The 13,550-nt window shown below is 35.2% G+C and overlaps 1 protein-coding gene and 1 non-coding gene across 8 annotated transcripts in view; one reads left to right on the top strand and one right to left on the bottom strand.

Moving 5' to 3' along the window:
* Nucleotides 1-13,550, top strand: part of RALGAPA1 (Ral GTPase activating protein catalytic subunit alpha 1) — a 264,118-nt gene that overhangs the window by 23,679 nt on the left and 226,889 nt on the right. The window lies entirely within an intron of this gene.
* Nucleotides 3,282-3,426, bottom strand: LOC113601707 (U12 minor spliceosomal RNA). The gene has a single exon (XR_003422986.1). It is a non-coding gene; the product is annotated as a U12 minor spliceosomal RNA (small nuclear RNA).

Here is a 13,550-nt window from a genome sequence, read left to right as displayed (position 1 = left end):
GCAACTCTTGATCTTGGGGTTGTGAGTTTAAGCCCCACGTTGGGAGCACAGCCTACGTGAAATGAAAGGAAAGAAGAGGGAAATGGAAATGGAATGACACATGCATGTACATTGAAGCCAGCATTTTCATTTCTTAGAATTCTAAAAAGTGGTTACATGTGTAGGATCCACTGCAGTGTTTAGTGAAAAATTTGAACCAACCTAAGTGTTCATTATTTGGAGATTAATTTTGGATTTTAGGTATAATACTATAGTTGAGTGTTAGGAGTCTCAGGAAGTGTTAGGATTCTAATAGTTACTAAATAAATAAGTTCACTTTTTCACATGAACACAAAGTATATTTCAGATATGTTTCTGTCACTTCACTATCTTTGAGAAGTTTTTTAAGGAGTGAACATTTTTATAGAAGCAGCTGTCATATTAGTAATGATAACGTGTATTTTTGAACCACTTATATGTGGCAGGCCTTGGACAAAGCATTTCACATGTGTTACCTGACTTAATTCTTGTAACAGACTAGTGTGAGAGATAGTAATTAATCCCTAGAAACTTGAGTATTAAAAAGCTAGTAAGTAGGGGGATATAGTGGAGAAAGTCAGAATATCCAGGTTCTGATCTCACCTATATTATTCACCTAATATTTTTGTAGATACTTTACATATCTTATAAAATTAATAACACTTCATGTATTATTGGAAGATTACATGAAAAAGTGGATTTGAAACACAAAATTTATGGGAAGAATTTAAAACATTATTTGAATTTTGATTGGAATGTTAAAAGTGATAAAATTAAAGATATTATGACCTATTCAAACTCAGTAAGAATTTGTTCTTGAGAAATAGAATACAAAACCCTGAATGATCTTTTTTTAAATTTTTACTTTAATTTTAATTAGTTAAGATACAGTGTCATGTTAGTTTCAGGTATACAATATAGTCATTCACCAATTTTATACAACACCAGTGCTCATCATGAGATGTGCATTCCTTGATCCCCATCACCTGTTTAACCCATCTACCCACCTACCTCTCCTCTGATAACCATAAGTTTGTTCTCTGTAGTGAAGAGTCTGTTTCTTGGTTTGTCTTTTATGTTCTTTGTTCATTTGTTTCTTAAATTCCACATATGAATGAAATCATAATGGTATTTGACTTTTTCTGACTGACTTATTTTGCTTAACATTCTACTTTTGAGCTCCATCCGTGTTGCAAATGGCCAAATGATAATGGTTTAGATTCTGTATTTTCAGTCTCTAAACTACTAAAAAGGGATAAATTAGAAAATTATTTAAAAGTTACATTTTGGGGAAACAAGATTTGAATGAATGAAAGGAAATTCATTGTTGGTATTTTATTTCAGTTAAACACAAGGAAATCCTTAAATTGTGTTACCTAGCAACAGTACTCTTTCCTTCCCCACCCAGAACTATTTTGAAGTAAAATTGCTAGTAAAAGGTACATTTATGTTACCAAAAATATGTTGTCATTGAGTTCTTTTAAACCAGAAGGTTCAAAGTTCCCAATCACCTTTCCTTTTCCATCAGTTGTCTTTGGAGCCTTATAAAGGCAAGTTGATTGTTACAAGAAGCTGCTGCTCATAAACATGCCATTTACTGTAAGATATCTTTAAGGAAAATAATTATGCCTCTGTGCTGTAACTTATTTCTTTAAAACTCTTTTGGGGCACCTGGGTGGCTCAGTCAGTTAAGCATCCGACTTTGGCTCAGGTCATGATCTCACGGTCTGTGGGTTTGAGCCCTGCGTCAGGTTCGATCTCATGGACTGTGAGTTTGAGCCCTGTGTCAGCCTCTGTGCTGCTAGCTCAGAGCCTGGATCCTACTTCAGATTCTATATCTCCCTCTCTCTCTGCCCCTCCTCTGCTCACTCTTTCTCTCAAAAATAAATAAACATTAAAAAAAATTAAAACTCCTTTGAAGATGATGGATTTGAGCAACCATTTGAATAAATAGTGCTTTGCTAGATTTCAGGCAACTGCAAAGGAGTAAAGGGGTTGATGGCACAATAAAAGAATCATGTCAAATATGAAATGAGTATAAAAGAGAAAGATGGTAGGAATTTGTAATAGCATTTACTTTCCTTTATTCATTGTAATACATTTTTCAAACATGCTTATGTTTATTTTCAGTATGCAAAAGTATGCCTTTGAGTGTAGGGAAGTGAGAAATTATTTTCTATTTGAGAGGTCTAGAACTGGATCCAGAATGATAGTAGCAATGTATTTTGATTGCTCTTCTATTTCTGACCACTCAACTAAAAGAAAGAGAGAGACATTATTTTATACAATAGCAGTATATACTAAGAGCTAGCTAGTGTTTGATCCTGTAAAAGTGAAGGTAATGCATTTGTTCACAGTAAACATCAGTAATTGGTGATAGAACAGTTCGTGTTTCTAGACTTAGAAAAGAAGTACTTTTTTTCAGCACTTTTTAAATTCTTTTTCATATTCTTTCTCAGACTAGCCTAGAAGTTCTAGCTTTCAGATTCAGTTAGCCAGATAAGGTTGAGCAGATCTCACAAATTGGGATGTCAAGGAGTTGAATATAAGACTAAAAGGAATAGATTATCAAAATAAGAAAGAAACATAAATCTACATCTTTTAGCATTCTCTCCCCATGTCTCCTTACCCTCTTCCCCTGGCAACCATTAATCTACTTTCCATCTCTATGAATCTGACTATTCTAGATGTTTTGTATAAATGGAATCATAAAATACGTGGTCTTTTGTGTTTGGCTTCCTTCATTTAACATAATGTTTTCAAGGTTTATCCATGTTTTAGTATTTAAGAGTACTTCATTCCTTTTTATGGCTGAATAGTAATTCAGTTTTAGGGATATACCACATTTTGTTCATCAGTTGGTGACATTTGGGTTGTTTCCACTTTTTGACTATGAGGAATAATTATGTACATTTATATCATTTTGTTTTTAATTTTGGATATATACTATTCCAGGAGTTGAATTGCTGGGTCATACAGTAATTCTGTACTTAACTTTTTGAGGAACTGCCAGACCATTTCCAAAGCAGCTGTATCATTTATATTCCATCACCAGTGTACAGACATTTCCCTGCATGCTTGTCAATGGTTGTTATTATCCATCTTTCTGAGTATAGCCATTGTAATGGATGGGAAGTGGTGTCTCATCGTGGTTGTTTTGTTTTTGTTTTTTCCTTGGAGGCCGATCCAGTTTTTTATGGGAAACCAGCATTTCTTCAGTCTTATCTTCATACCACTCGGCTCTTTCAGTGTTAAGCGGGGCACGGGCAGATGGCGATTCCAAGGCATCTTGCAAAGTAGACAAGTCACCTTAGGGGCAAACTTTACCCATTCAAAAATTTGTCTCACATTAGCAGTCAGAATTTGGGTGTCACCTTGAATCATTGTTTTCCTTACTCATTAAGGCATTCATTGTGGTTTTGATATACATTTCCATGATGGCTAATGAAGTTGAGCATCTTTGCATGTGTTTATTGGCCATTTGTGTATCTTGTTTGGAGAAACGTCTATTCAAATCCTTTGCTTATTTTTTTTTTAATTTTTTTAACGTTTATTCATCTTTGAGACAGAGAGAGACAGAGCATGAATGGGGGAAGGTCAGAGAGAGAGGGAGACACAGAATCTGAAACAGGCTCCAGGCTCTGAGCTGTCAGCACAGAGCCCGACACGGGGCTCGAACTCACGGACCGCGAGATCATGACCTGAGCCGAAGTCGGCCGCTTAACCGACTGAGCCACCCAGGCACCCCTCCTTTGCCTAATTTTAATTGAATTATGTTTCATTCTATAGTTGAGTTACATATTCTGGATAGTAAGCCGTTATAAAATGTTTAATATGTAAGTATTTTCAGAAATCTGTAGATTGACTTAATTTCTCTATAGTATCCTTTGAGACAAAAAAAGTTGTGAGTTTTGATGAAGTCCAGTTTATTTTTTCCCTTGTTGGTTGTGCTGTTGGTGTCATAAGTAAGAAATAATTGACTAGTTCAAGATCATGTTTCTTTTAAGAGTTTTATAATTTTTGTTTTACATTTAGGCTTTATGAGTTAATTTTGTGTATGGTATGAGATAGTGATTCCACCTCATTCTTTAAAAAAAAATTTTTTTTTTTTAATGATTATTTCTGAGACAGAGACAGAGCATGAGTCGGGGAGGGGCAGAGAGAGAGGGAGACACAGAATCCGAAGCAGGTTCCAGGCTCTGAGCTGTCAGCACAGAGCCCGACGCGGGGCTCGAACTTACAAACCGTGAGATTATGACCTGAGCCGAAGTCAGTTGCTCAACCGACTGAGCCACCCAGGCACTCCATCCACCTCATTCTTTTGCACATATTTTTATCCCAGTTGAGTTGTCTTAATACCTGCGTTGAAAATCATTTGACCATTAGTGTTAGAGCTTATTTCTGGACTCTTAATTCTGTTGTATTCATCTCTATATCTATTATCCCAATACCACACTGTTTTGATTACTGTAACTTTGTAGTAAGTTTAGAAATTTGAAAGCATCTGGTCTTTTTATTCTTTTTTTTTCTTTTTTTAAAAGTGAGGTATAATTGACCTATAACATTACATTAGTTTGAAGTATACAACATAATGGTTCAGTATTTGTATATATTGTGAAATGATCATCACAATGGGTCCAGTTAACATTCATCACCATATATGTGATTACAAACATTTTTTTTTTCTTCTGGTGAGCACTTTTGAGATCTACTCTTTTAGCAACTTTCAAATATGCAATATGGTGTTATTAGGAATAGTCACCATGCTATACATTACATCCCCGTGATGTATTTATTTTACAACTGGAAATTTGTAGCTTTTGATGTTCTTTTTCAGGATTGTTTTGATTATTCTGGGTTCCTTGTATTTTCCTATGGATTTTAGGATAAGGGTTTTTTTTTTTTTTTAATGTTTATTTTTGAGAGAGAGAGAGACTGAGTGTGAATTCGAAAGGGACAGAGTGAGAGGGAGACACAAAATCCGAAGCAGCCTCCAAGCTCTGAGCTGTCAACACAGAGCCCCATGCAGGGCTTTTTCCTATTGCATATTCTTTTCTCTTTATCAAAGGTTAATTGACGATATAATTCTGGGTTTATTTTTGGGCTTTATATTCTGTTTCTTTGATCTGTGTGTCTTTTTTTTTTTTTTTTTCTTTTTTTGCTAGTACCATACTCTTTTGGTCCCTACAGCTTTGTAATATAACTCGAAGTTTGGAATTGTGATACCTCCAGTTTTTTTTTTTTTTTTTCAAGATTTCTTTGGCTATTCAGGATCTTTTGTGGTTCCATACAAGTTTTAGGATTGTTTGTTCTAGTTCTGTGAAAAATGCTGTTGGCATTTTGATAGGGAATGCGTGAAATATGTAGATTACTTTGAGTAGTATAGACATTTTAACAATATTTATTCTTCCAACCTATGATTATGGTATGTCTTTCTGTTTCTTTGTGTTATCTTCAATCTCTTTCCTCAGTGTTTTATAGTTTTCAGAGTACAGGTCTTTAACCTCTTTGGTTACACTTTTTCCTAGGTATCTTATTATTCTTGGTGCAGTGTAAATGGGATTGTTTTCTTAATTTTTCTGCTACTTTATTATTAGTTAATGGAAATGCAGTGGATTTCTGTATATTGATTTTATATTCTGTGACCTTACTGAATTCATATATCAATTCCAGTAGGTTATTTGTGGAGTCTTTAGGGTGTCATATATATAGTATCATGTTTTCTGCAAGTAGTGAAAGTTTTACTTTTTCCTTATCAATTTGGATGCCTTTTATTTCTTTTTGTTGTCTGATTTCTGTGGCTAGGATTTCCAGTACTGTGTTGAATAAAAGTGGTTAGTGCAGACATCCTTGTCTTCTTCCGGGCCTTAGGGGGAAGGCTCTTAGTTTTCCCCCATAGAGTATGATGTTAGCTGTGCGTTTTTCATATAAGGACTTTATTATGTTGAGGTTCCCTCTAAACTTGCTTTGTTGTTTTTTTTTCCATGAATGGATGTTGCACTTTGTCACATGCTTTTTGTGTCTATTGAAATGACATGTAGTTTTTATCCTTATTGATATGGTGTATCATGTTGATTGATTTACAAATATTGAACATCCTTGCATCCCAGGAAAAAAATCCCACTTGATCGTGGTGAATGATTTTTTTTTAATGCATTGTGAATTTGCTGTGCTTATTTAAATTCTTTAGACATGGTTTCCTTTGTTATTTTAATCATACTTAAATAGTTGGTGGCATCTATTAAATCTAATTTTTGTGCTGCAGGGAGAGTTTCTGTTAACTTTAATTTGTCCTTTATATGGCACATACTTTGTTTTTTTGTGTGTCTTGCAATTTTTGTTGATATCTTGATATTTATTTACTTAAAAATTTTTTTAACGTTTATTCATTTTTGAGAGACAGAGAGAGACAGAGCATGAGCGGGGAAGGGGCAGAGAGAAGGAGACACAGAATCCGAAGCAGTCCAAGCTCTGAGCTGTCAGCACAGAGCCCGATGCGGGGCTCTAACTCAGAAACTGTGAGATGCTCAAAGTCGGACACTCAATCGACTGAGCCACTCAGGTGCCTCGATATCTTGATATTTTAAATAATGTAGCAACTCTGGCAACCAGTTTCTGCTTCCTTCCCAGGGGTTGTTGTTATTTCTGTTTTTTATTGTTGTTGCTGTGTGTTTCTGTAATGACTTTACTGAACTAACTCTCTGCAGTCTGTTTTTTCCTTCTACATGACCAGAACTTTGCTTGTTTACCTTCATGGTCTGCTAATGATTGAATAGAGACTTCATATAAGCCTGGATCAGTAAGTCTTCTAGTCTTTGCCAAAGGGTTCTGTGTGTGTATCGGGGACACGATCAGTATTAACCAGACAGTTTACAATTCTGTTTTAGTTTTCACATCCTTCTTGTGTAGAATCTGATGGTCAGCCAGAGATGAAAACCTAGGTCTTTTTCTAGTCTTTCCAGAGCATGCTTGCAGCCTTATCCATACAGGTGGCCTTGTGTATTCCCATTAAATTGTCTGAGATTTTCAACGTTCCCTGTGGATAGTTCATTCCCTAGCTTTTCTTTTTAAGGTTTTTGTTTTCAGGTGTGTGTGTGTGTGTGTGTGTGTGTGTGCGCGCGCGTGCGCATGCACCTGGTTTTTATTTATTATTATCTTTTTTAATTGGTTAGCTTGTTATTTGCCTCATCAGTGATTACTGCCTCAGGCTGCTGTGTTATTAAACAGTTGCCACTGATTGTTTTCAACAGATGTTCCCAGGGAAGAAGCTGTTGGATTGTGTGGACTCTGAGTTAAGTCGAATAAGGACAGTTTTTGCAAGTGGGATTGTCCAGGGAGAAGCTAGATAAGTCAAATACTGATAATTCTCTTAAGTTGAGGGTTTGAAAAGGCTCCTGTCCTGTTTTGACTCCTCCAGGGACTGATTAGGGTATTGGTTCTTGACTGTGATTGTGGGCTATTGCTTTTCAAGGCTGTTATGGAGGGGGGAGAGAAGGATGGGAATAGGGTAAGTTTGAGATGCCGCTAAGCTCACTGTTCTTATTAAGATTTATCCATTATCCTTGAACAAATGTTCCTGGTTAATAATCCTCTGGTTAATTTCTAGGTTTCTAAAAATGTTAATTTTTTTACTGTTTTTGGTTTTGTTTTTATTGCTTTTATGGAGAAGATTTTTGAATTGCCTTCTTCCACCAACTCAATGATATTACTTCTAACCTGCTTTTAACTTTTTAATTTCTATACTTTTAATTTTTATTTCTTATTGAAATATACTTGACATGCAATATTATTACTAGTTTCAGGTGTTCAACATAGTGTTTTGACAATTAAATGTGTTATAAAATGCTCACCATGATCGGTATAATTATCATCTGTCACTGTACAAAGTTATCACAATGTTACTGACTATATTCCCTGTACTGTACTTTTCATCCTAGTGACCTATTTATTTTATGACTGGAAGTGTATACTTCTTTATCCCCTTCACCTATTTTTGCCCATTGCTCCCATTTCCCTCCCCTTTGCAAACCACCAGTTCTCTGTATTTGATAGTCTATTTCTGTTTGTTTGTTTAAAATAGAAGTTCTTATTAATATTTTTCCATTTCATAAAAATGTTTTTTAATGAATATTTTTAGTGGTTATCTATTTAATTGTATGGATGTAAATTTATTTTGTGACATTATTTACTGTGTAGTGGGTAATAGACAAGGTAGTGAGTAGTTCAGAATGAAAAAAAAATAGTGCTAGTATGTCATCAGAATGAGCCTGGGATTTATCTTGTTTGCATTGGAAAGCCTTGGAAGCAGATCAATGATACAGTTAAATTATTCTGGTAGTAATATTTGGAGAATGGATAAAAAGGCGAGAATGGCGTGAGAGCTAGTAGATAAGAGACTAATAAAATTCAGGCAAGAGACCACAAGATATGAAACTAAATGATGGGGGGTGATGGGCATTAGGGAACGGAGAGAAAGAAATGTATTGCAGAAGTATTTAGGAAGGTAAACTTGGCAAGGAAATCAATGATTTGTTGAGGGATGGGGGGGTGGGGTGGGATGGTGGACAGAACCCAAAGAGAGGGGAATGAGTCTGAAAATGAATGCCAGCCTTCAGAGATAGGTGGTACTACCAACCTCTCTTTGAAGGCTGAAATTCATTTCAACTCATTCAAAAGCTAGAGAAGATGAAGGAAGGTGGATTCATTTGGGGGGCAAGTTGAGTGAGAGATATCTGTGGAAGATGTAATTGGATAGGTAGTGTATAAGACTCATACTCGAGAGGGTGTGAAATAGCAGCTATGGGTTTGAGAGGTATTTTTGTATGTAGATAGAGTTCAAGTTGCAGTATTTAATGAAGGTGGAAGAGGACATATTCCTCATAGACCTCAACATTTAAAGGGAGGGTACAGAGGAAGAGAAGTTCATAATGGAGATGGAAAAAGAGGAAAAAAGAAAATGGAATGCTCACCCCCTTTACTGAGCACATCAAAGTTTTAATTAATCAGTGTTGCTAACATTTTCCCAATGATTTTCTTATACTTTTCCTTTAGCACTCAGTGTTCTGTTTAGCCATAAATTTTAATATCACAGCCATTTACCTGTTTTGCAAAGTGGCATGGAATAAGACATAGAGTTTTACCTTACACTTAGACCAGCTTGGTTTTGTCTTGGCTTTCTTGAATCTTTTTAGTTCAGTTTTTATCTTTTATAAACTAAGTGAAGAGTAAAATGAAGCTAATAGGACTTACCCTTTAAAGTTTAAAGGATAAAAGTTTAAAGTTTCTATGAGAATTCAGAAAACTGAAAGAAAAGTGTTTAGCTCAATCCTTAGAAAACAGTAATGCTTAATAAATATTATCTTCTTTACTCCCCATTTTCACAACTGTATCAGAATTCTTTTCCTTCTTTGCTGTATGTTATGAGGAAAGCAACTTGTACCGATTTACATGAATAGTGTTTAACTGCTTACACTAGGTGTTGGAATGCTTTGCTTGCACAAATGAATTTAATGAGTGAAATTTTAGGTATTGTGATGAAGTTAGGGAGGATATAATTAGCCAATGTAAGGAGAAATACTTTAGGGCAGTGTGCATATGAGGGGACTAAATCCTCTTAATTCTTGGTATCTTTTATTATTTACCAGTTCTGAAACTTCAGATAATCTACCTCAGCCTCTGTGTAACTTTCTTTTTTTTTTTTTTAATTTTTTTAATGTTTATTTTTGAGAGAGAGAGAGAGAGAGAGAGAGAGAGAGAGAGAACGAACACGAGTGGGGGAGGGCCAGAGAGAGACGGAGACAGAATCTGAATCAGTCTCCATCCAGGCTCTGAGCTGTCAGCACAGAGCCTGACGTGGGGCTCAAACACACGAACCACGAGATCATGACCTAAGCCGAAGTTGGACACTTAACCGACTGAGCCACCCAGGCGCCCCTTCTGTGTAGCTTTCAAATAATTCTTGAAAAATACCATTCTTTCAGAATCAGTTTGATTTAAAATGGCCAGAGTGTTGTCTTATGCTGTGGACTACTGCCTGAAGTGTGCCTATTCTAGTGTTGTTGATTCAGGACACAGAGGGCTGATTTGGAGCCATTTAGTAGTTTAGCGTGACCTGGGAAAGTTGCCTGTCTTCTTCCAGGCTTAGTTTTCTTATGAAATGGAGATAATAAACTTATTTCAAAAACAATTTGAGGAGTAAGAGTGCATATACGTAACTGTCAAAGTGTTGTTCATGCAAATGTAAAACATTAAACATAAGTGGTTATAACTTTTTCTTTTGTTTTATACTCACAGTTACCTTACAGTATAATATTTAATAAAACACAAAATTGACTTTGCTCTTAAATTAGGCATTGTATCATTGTATAAACTAGATTCTTTTTTTTCACTCTCTCATTTTCTCTGTGTTTATTGTGGAATCCTTGAAGGCAGGAGAATAATTTTTATTGTGTTACTTTATAGAGTTGAATGAGACTTAGAAATAATTACTTTGGGATCACGGTCACTTACTAATGCTTCTTTCAGTGTTTGTCTTTTCCTTTTTATTTCTGGGAGTTGTTATCTTGCTATCAGTTGTAACCATAATCACATGTCAGGAGCTTTTCTGCAGTTACTTTGAAACATCAGTTTGATAAGGAGATAAACTACATATCTTAAAATGATTTTGCTTGCTTTGAAATTTTAGTAGGTTTTTAGTGTGATTTCCAGCAGGACTTTTGTTTTTTGTACTACTTCTTTTCATAGTGAAGGAATAATGAATAATATATGTGTGAAAGATAAAAACAAACATCTTAAACATTTGTACAAGAGAAGATCCCTAGATTTATCTTCATGAATTTAATCACCCAGGACAATTATCAGTAGGGAAATTAACTTGCCTGCCTTCTACATTGTTAAATACAAGAATGAGCTTGCCATTTTTATTCATTTTATTATTGGTTCATGATATAAAAATGAAAACCAATTTTAATCATTTTCTGGGAGTCAATATTTCTATTGATTCTGGGAATCATAATTCTTATGATTAGTGTGGGGTCATTAGACTATATTTGTGAAAGCATTCAGAAGTGGTCATTTTGGGGTTTTATTTTCGTTGCTTTAAATTCATAAATGTATTACACGTGCTTTCAGAGATTCTTAAATTTTTATCTTGTGGAGCATATGTTCACATGTGCAGCAGGCTTCTGTGGACACAGATGGTCAGAAGTTTAGGTATTAAAATATTCTAGAATCATGGCATTTCCTAGAATATTACTTACTCCATTTTTGGAGCTCCATTCTCCTCTCTCCCTTCACTTCAGAAAACATAATGGAATGAAAATGAGTGGAAATTGTCTTGAATCTATATAATTAGTTAAATTTTTTTTAATTAAAAATTTTTTTTCAGTTTATTTATTTATTTTGTGAGAGAGAGAGTGTGAGTGGGGTAGGGGCAGAGAGAGAGGGGAGAGAGAATCCCAGGCACTGTCAGCACAGAGCCTGATGCGGGACTCAAACTCACAAATATATTGAGATCATGACCTGAGCGGAAATCAAGAGTCAGACACTTAAACCAATGGAGTTCCCTAGGCACCCCAATTAGTTAATTTTAAAAATAGGTTTATTGAGGCATAACTGATATATAGCAAATTGTGTATATACATACTAAAAAAAATTTGTTCCATCTTTATTTATTTTTGAGAGAGAGACAGAGACAGAGTGCAGTCAGTGGAGGAACAGAGAGAGAGGGAGACACAGAATTCAAAGCAGGCTCCAGGCTCTGAGCTGTCAGCACAGAGCCCAGTGTGGGGCTCGAACCCACAAACCGTGAGATCATCATCTGAGCTGAAGTCAGTCACTTAACCAGCTGAGCCACCCAAGCGCCCCACAAATTGCACGTATTTTAAGTGTACAATTTTTATTTCTTGTGGGCAATATATAATTGGATTTTGCTTTTTTAAAAATCCAGTCTGACAGTCTTTGCCATTTTGGGTCAATCATTTTTATTTAGTGTGATTATTGATATAGCTAGATTAGTATCTGTTATCTATTCTTTATCCCAATTGATCACTGTTTCTCTTTTTCTGTCTTCATTTAGTTCAGTCAAGTATTTTTTTGTGATTTTATATTCTCTCCACTATGGGTATTACTAGTAACTTTTCTGTTTTATTTTAGTAGTTGCTTTAGTGTTTATAGTATCCATCTTTAACGCATTGAAGTCTGCCTTCAGGTGTGAATACATTACTTCTTAATTAAGAATGTTAGAATAGTGGACTTTCATTTTTCTCTTTCCTACCTTTATATTTTTATTTTCATGGATTTTATTTTTACATATGTTATAAACCCCCCAATGCATTGTTACTATTTTTGTTCGAACAGTTATCTTTGGATAAGTTTGGAATAATGAGAAACAAGCTTGGGCATTTACCTTGTTGTTACTTTTTTCAGGTCCATATTTCTGTCTGATAATATTTCTTTCTTTTTTTTAATTTTATTTTTTTAATTTACATCTGAATTAGTTAGCATATAGCGCAACAATGATTTCAGGAGTAGATTCTTTTATGCCCCTTGCCCATTTAGCCCATCCCCTCTCCCACAACCCCTCCAGTAACTCTCTGTTCTCCATATTTAAGATCTCTTATATTTTGTCCCCCTCCATGTCTTTATTTTATTTTTGCTTCCCTTCCCTTATGTTCATCTGTTCTGTGTCTTAAAGTCTTCATATGAGTGAAGTCATATGATATTTGTCTTTCTCTGACTAATTTCGCTTAGCATAATACCCTCTAGTTCCATCCATGTAGTTGCATGATAATATTTCTTTCTGCCTGAAAGACCTTCTTTAGCATTTCTATTAGTATTTGGACCTTTTGTATGTCTGAAAATGTCTTTATTTTGCCTTTTAAAAAATTAATTATTTTTTAATTTACATCTAAGTTAGTTAGCATATGGTACAACAGTGATTTCAGGAGTAGATTCCTTAATGCCCCTTACCCATTTAGCCCATCCCCTCTCCTACAACCCCTCCAGCAACCCTCTATTTGTTCTCTATATTTAAGAGTCTCTTATGTTTTGTCCCCCTCCCTGTTTTTATATTTTTGCTTCCCTTCCCTTGTGTTCATCTGTTCTGTGTCTTAAAGTCCTCATATGAGTGGATTCATATGATATTTGTCTTTCTGCAACTAATTTCGCTTAGCATAATACCCTTAAGTTCCATCCATGTAGTTGCAAATGGCAAGATTTCATTCTTTTTGATTGCTGAGTAATACTCCATTGTGTGTGTGTGTGTGTGTGTGTGTGTGTGTGTGTGTATGTGTGTGTGTGTGTGTATGTATCCACACACACACCCACACACACCACATCTTCTTTATCCATGTATCTATCAATGGATATTTGGGCTCTTTACATACTTTGGCTGTTGTTGATAGTGCTGCTGTAAACATTGCGGTGCATGTATCCCTTTGAAACAGCATACCTGTATCCCTTGAATAAATACCTAGTAGTTATTTTGCCTTTGTTTTTGAAAGATATTTTTACTGGATATAGAATTCAGCTGG

The sequence above is a fragment of the Acinonyx jubatus genome, chromosome B3, assembly GCF_027475565.1.
Source record: "Acinonyx jubatus isolate Ajub_Pintada_27869175 chromosome B3, VMU_Ajub_asm_v1.0, whole genome shotgun sequence".
NCBI lineage: Eukaryota > Metazoa > Chordata > Mammalia > Carnivora > Felidae > Acinonyx > Acinonyx jubatus.
The sequence above is the reverse complement of the archived record's forward strand: the minus strand, read 5'-3'. Positions and strand labels throughout refer to the sequence as shown.